Source organism: Hyla sarda, chromosome 5, assembly GCF_029499605.1.
Source record: "Hyla sarda isolate aHylSar1 chromosome 5, aHylSar1.hap1, whole genome shotgun sequence".
In the NCBI taxonomy this organism is placed as follows: domain Eukaryota; kingdom Metazoa; phylum Chordata; class Amphibia; order Anura; family Hylidae; genus Hyla; species Hyla sarda.
This window is the reverse complement of record NC_079193.1, coordinates 235,141,836-235,148,025: the sequence shown is the minus strand read 5'-3', so window position 1 is coordinate 235,148,025 and position 6,190 is coordinate 235,141,836.

The following is a 6,190-nucleotide window of genomic DNA, read 5'->3' as shown; positions in this document are numbered from 1 at the left end:
CATCACCCCATGCACTCCATCCTCAGTCTCCTCATCACCCCATACACCCCATGCACTCCATCCTCAGTCTCCTCATCACCCCATGCACTCCATCCTCAGACTCCTCATCACCCCATACACCCCATGCACTCCATCCTCAGTCTCCTCATCACCCCATGCACTCCATCCTCAGTCTCCTCATCACCCCATACACCCCATGCACTCCATCCTCAGTCTCCTCATCACCCCATACACCCCATGCACTCCATCCTCAGTCTCCTCCTCACCCCATGCACTCCATTCTCAGACTCCTCATCACCCCATGCACTCCATCCTCAGACTCCTCATCACCCCATGCACTCCATCCTCAGACTCCTCCTCACCCCATGCACTCCATCCTTAGTCTCCTCATCACCCCATGCACTCCATCCTCAGTCTCCTCATCACCCCATGCACTCCATCCTCAGACTCCTCATCACCCCATACACCCCACGCACTCCATCCTCAGTCTCCTCATCACCTCATACACTCCATGCACTCCATCCTCAGTCTCCTCATCACCCCATACACCCCATGCACTCCATCCTCAGTCTCCTCATCACCCCATGCACCCCATGCACTCCATCCTTAGTCTCCTCATCACCCCATGCACTCCATCCTCAGTCTCCTCCTCACCCCATGCACTCCATCCTCAGTCTCCTCATCACCCCATACACTCCATGCACTCCATCCTCAGACTCCTCATCACCCCATGCACTCCATCCTCAGACTCCTCATCACCCCATGCACTCCATCCTCAGACTCATCATCACCCCATACACCCCATGCACTCCATCCTCAGTCTCTTCCTCACCCTATGCACTCCATCCTCAGTCTCATCATCACCCCATACACCCCACACACCCCATCCTCAGTCTCCTCATCACCCCATACACCCCATGCACTCCATCCTCAGTCTCCTCATCACCCCATACACCCCATGCACTCCATCCTCAGTCTCCTCATCACCCCATACACCCCATGCACTCCATCCTCAGTCTCCTCATCACCCCATACACCCCATGCACTCCATCCTCAGTCTCCTCATCACCCCATACACCCCATGCACTCCATCCTCAGTCTCCTCATCACCTCATACACCCCATGCACTCCATCCTCAGTCTCCTCATCACCTCATACACCCCATGCACTCCATCCTCAGTCTCCTCATCACCCCATACACCCCACGCACTCCATCCTCAGTCTCCTCATCACCCCATACACCCCATGCACTCCATCCTCAGTCTCCTCATCACCCCATACACCCCATGCACTCCATCCTCAGTCTCCTCATCACCCCCATACACCCCATGCACTCCATCCTCAGTCTCCTCATCACCCCATACACCCCACGCACTCCATCCTCAGTCTCCTCATCACCCCATACACCCCATGCACTCCATCCTCAGTCTCCTCATCACCCCATACACCCCATGCACTCCATCCTCAGTCTCCTCATCACCCCATACACCCCATGCCCTCCATCCTCAGTCTCCTCATCACCTCATACACCCCATGCACTCCATCCTCAGTCTCCTCATCACCCCCATACACCCCATGCACTCCATCCTTAGTCTCTTCATCACCCCATACACCCCATGCACTCCATCCTCAGTCTCCTCATCACCCCCATACACCCCATGCACTCCATCCTCAGTCTCCTCATCACCCCATACACCCCATGCACTTCATCCTCAGTCTCCTCATCACCCCATATACCTTAAGCACCTCATCAGTATTACACAGCTGACACCCCCCCAGTCCTTCTCATCAACATTAAACCCCCTAATCACTACACCCCTGACCCCCCCTTCTGGTCCTCCTTATCAACACTACGTTCTCCCAGACCCCCAATCCTTCTTATCATTACACCACCAACCTCTTCAACACCCCTCCTGTCCTCTTCATCATCATTACAATCCCTTCCCCCCCCAAACCCCCCCCTCCCCCCCGCCCTGCACCCGACCGTCGCTCTCCTCACCTTATCTGTTCAGTGATGCGGCTGTGAGGCGGGAGGGTTTGCTGCTCCTGTCGCTTCTGCCGGGGTCAGAGGCCATGACACGTGACATCAGGGGCTTGGAACAGACATGCGTGCCTGCGCGGGGAACGTCTGTTCCCATCAGCCCCTGTCCTGTCCGTCTCGCCCGGCCGATTTAAAGGCAAATTACTGCTGTCAGCGGCAGGTCCGGGACCTGTTGCTGCAGCATTTAGTACGAAGTACTGGAAGGGGGCCCTGCAGGGGCCCAGATTGTGAGGCCCAAGATGTGACCTGGGCTACTAGGGGGGCCCCCTAACACTCTGGGCCCCTGTGCAGAACAAGTGATATGTCCGCCCCTGGTCCACATATAGAGTGTTTTCTTAATTGGGAGAAATTGGGCTTTCCATTTTGTGGTCCATTTTCTCCTATTGCCCCTTGTAAAAAAGAAAAATTTGGGGTAACACCATAATTTTAGTGTTAAAATAAAATTTTCCATTTTCACATCCAACTTCAACACAAAGGCTCACTATACCCCTTGTTACGTTCTTTGAGGTGTATAGTTTCCAAAATAGCATGCCATGTTGTTTTTTGCTGTTCTGGCACCATGGGGGCTTCCTTAATGCAACATAGCCCCCAAAAACCATGACAGCAAAATTTGTTTAAAAAAAATCCCACAATTGCTCTTTCCCTCTTGAGCCATGTTGTGAGCCCGCAGAGCACTTTATGTCAACAAATGAGGTATTTCTATACGTGAGAGAAATTGGGCTACAAACTTTGGGGGCTTTTTCTCCTTATAACACTTTTAAAAATAAAAATAAATGGGGCTACAAGAACATGTTAGTGTAAAAAATGCAGATTTTGATTTTTTTCCTCCACTTTGCTGCTATTCTTGTGAAACACCTAAAGGGTTAACAAACTTTCTGAATGTCATTTTGAATACTTTGAGGGGTTTAGTTTCTATAATAGGGTCATTTATGGGGTATTTTTCACAGAAAGGCCCCTCAATCCACTTCAAACTTAACTGGTCCCTGAAAAATTCAGATTTTGATTTTTTTCGTGAAAATTTTGAAAATTGCTGCTATTCTATGCTAGCATATGCTATGCTATGCTGTCTTCAAAAAGTAAAAACATGTCAACTTCATGATGCCAACATAAAGTAGCCATATTGTATTTTTGAATCAATATATAAATTATTTGGAACGTCATCTTCCTTACAAGCAGAGAGTTTCAAAGTTAGAAAAATGCCAAGTTTTCAAAATTTTTATGAAATTTGGGGATTTTTCACCAACAAAAGGATGCAAGTAACTACCAAAATTTACCACTATCTTGGAATCAGAATAAAAGGTAAAAGCATCCCAGAGTTATTAATGCATAAAGTGACAGTGGTCAGAATTGCAAAAAAGAGTCCTTAAGGTGAAAATGGGCTGAGTCCCTAAGGGGTTAAACAAAAACCCTGACCCTTGCCAATGCGTGTGAGTAAGGGTTAAGTTACCCATCATATGTTTGTAGTTGACATATTAGTAACATGTTTACCAAGTTTTATGTTAATATGATAACATCCTTAGCCATTTGGAAGTGATGCTGGAACATACATACATACTGTGACACTGTGGCAAGGGAAGGGTGTATTTCCCTACCGTAGCTAACCCTGAAGAAACCTCCACCTGTGGCCTAATTAATGAGGTAGCAGTGTGTTTAAAAGGAAGTCAGACATTGTAGTTTGGGCTCTCCCCAGAAGACAGCAAGGTGGCTCTAGGGGGGAGTCAGGGATCCTGGTGTAGAACAAACAGCCCGAGCTGTGAGTGGCCCCAAGAGTGGATGAGACACACAGCAAGACATTGTAAACAGTGAGTAGAAGGTTGCAGGAGACATAAGTTTAACTCGCCGGGAAAAGCCCACCAGTTGATAGGCATGGTGTGCTGGATTGTGTAGTTAGTGACTAGACGGTCTAGGGTTTTGTTTGTTCCTGTGTCATGTTTTTATTTATTCTGCAACCTGTCTAATAAAGCTGGCGAGGGACCAGACTTGCATAAAGTACCGTTGTTTTTCTGCTGATTGAAGTGGAAATGTGTCCTGTGGTGGTATCAAGGACGATCCCAGAGCTATCCCCAGGGAGAAATCCTTACAATACATACACACATGGGGGAGGAGATTTATAAAAACCTGTCCAGGGGAAAAATTGCTGAGTTTCCCATACCAAACAATCAAATTGCTTCTTTAATTTTTAAAAAGGCCTCTGAAAAATGAAAGAAGCAATCTGATATGCTATGATATGGGCAACTCAGCAACTTTTCCTCTTGACAGGTTTTTATAAATCTCCCCCATTGAGTTTTATATATTTAGATTTTTTTTTTAACTACCAAACACTGTCCTTTGCTTACTAAGGCATACTTTTTAAATAATTTGACTTTGTTTCCCTAAATCAAATCACAGTAGATAAATTCAGTAAAGCTGCTTTAAAGCATTAATTAAAGGGACAGTGACCAAATATTAATTATTCTGGATAAAAGCTGTAACATTCTAATAAACTTTATTTCATTGGGTAGCGTCAAAAGGATTAGTAAAGTTATTTAATTTGTTTCACAGAATTCTAATGTCCAGAGATCATATTTCTACACTCAGCATGCAGGAACAGCTTCATTGACATAAGACTATAGTGGGGTCACAGGGAACATCAGGTGAGCTACACCACCCTGTCATGTGACAAATCAGAAAGAGAACTACCACTCCCAGCTAGCCTCCACCATGATTGTCCCTGACTTCCTGTCCACTGAATATATATATATATATATATATATATATATATATATATATATATATACAGTCATGGCCGTAAATGTTGGCACCCCTAAAATTTTTCAAGAAAATTAAGGATTTCTCACAGAAAAGGATTGCAGAAACACATGTTTTGCTATACACATGTTTATTACCTTTGTGTGTATTGGAACTAAACCAAAAAAGGGAGGGAAAAAGTAAATTGGACACAATGTCACACCAAACTCCAAAAATGGGCTGGACAAAATTTTTGGCACCCTTACAAAATTGTGAAAAAATAAGATAAAATATCAAGAATCTCAAGGTTACAAGTCCATCTCCAGAGATCTACTGTAGATTTGCCTTTGTTCACAGTGCACAACATTATCAAGAAATTTGCAACCCATGGCACTGTAGCTAATCTCCCTGGGCATGGACGGAAGAGAAAAATTTATGAAAGGTGTCAACGCAGGATAGTCCAGATAGTGGATAAGCAGCCCCAAACAAGTTCCAAAGATATTCAAGCTGTCCTGCAAGCTCAGGGAGCATCAGTGTCAGTGCAAACTATCCAACAACATTTAAATGAAATGAAACACTATGGCAGGAGACCCAGGAGGACCCCTCTGCTGACATAGAGACATAAAAAAGCAAGACTACATTTTGCCAAAATAAACTTGAGTAATCCAAAATCCTTTTGGGAAAATGTCTTGTGGACAGATGAGCTTTTTGGTAAAGCACATCATCTACTGTTTACCAAAAACGGAATGAGGCCTACAAAGAAAAGAACACAGTACCTACAGTGAAATATGGTGGCGGTTCAAGTATGTTCTGGGGTTGTTTTGCTGCCTCTGGCACTGGGTGCCTTGAATGTGTGCAAGGCATCATGAAATCTGAGGATTACCAATGGATTTTGGGTCACACTGTACAGAAAGCTGGGTTTGCGTCCAAGATCTTGGGTCTTCCAGCAGGACAATTACCCCAAACATATGTCAAAAAGCACCCAAAATTAGATGGCAACAAAGCGCTGGAGAGTTCTGAAGTGGCCAGCAATGAGTCCAGATCTAAATCCCCTTGAACACCGGTGGAGAGATCTTGAAATTGCTGTTGGGAAAAGGCGCCCTTCAAATAAGAGAGACCTGGAGCAGTTTGCAAAGGAAGAGTGGTCCAACATTCCGGCTGAGAGGTGTAAGAAGCTTATTGATGGTTATAGGAAGCGACTGATTTCAGTTGTTTTTTCCAAAGGGTGTGCAACCAAATATTAAGTTAAGGGTGCCAATAATTTTGTCCAGCCCATCTTTGGAGTTTGGTGTGACATTATGTCCAATTTGCTCTTTTTCCTCCCTTTTTTGGTTTAGTTCCAATACACACAAAGGGAACAAACATGTGTATAGCAAAACATGTGTTACTGCAATCCTTTTTCTGTGAGAAATACTTAATTTT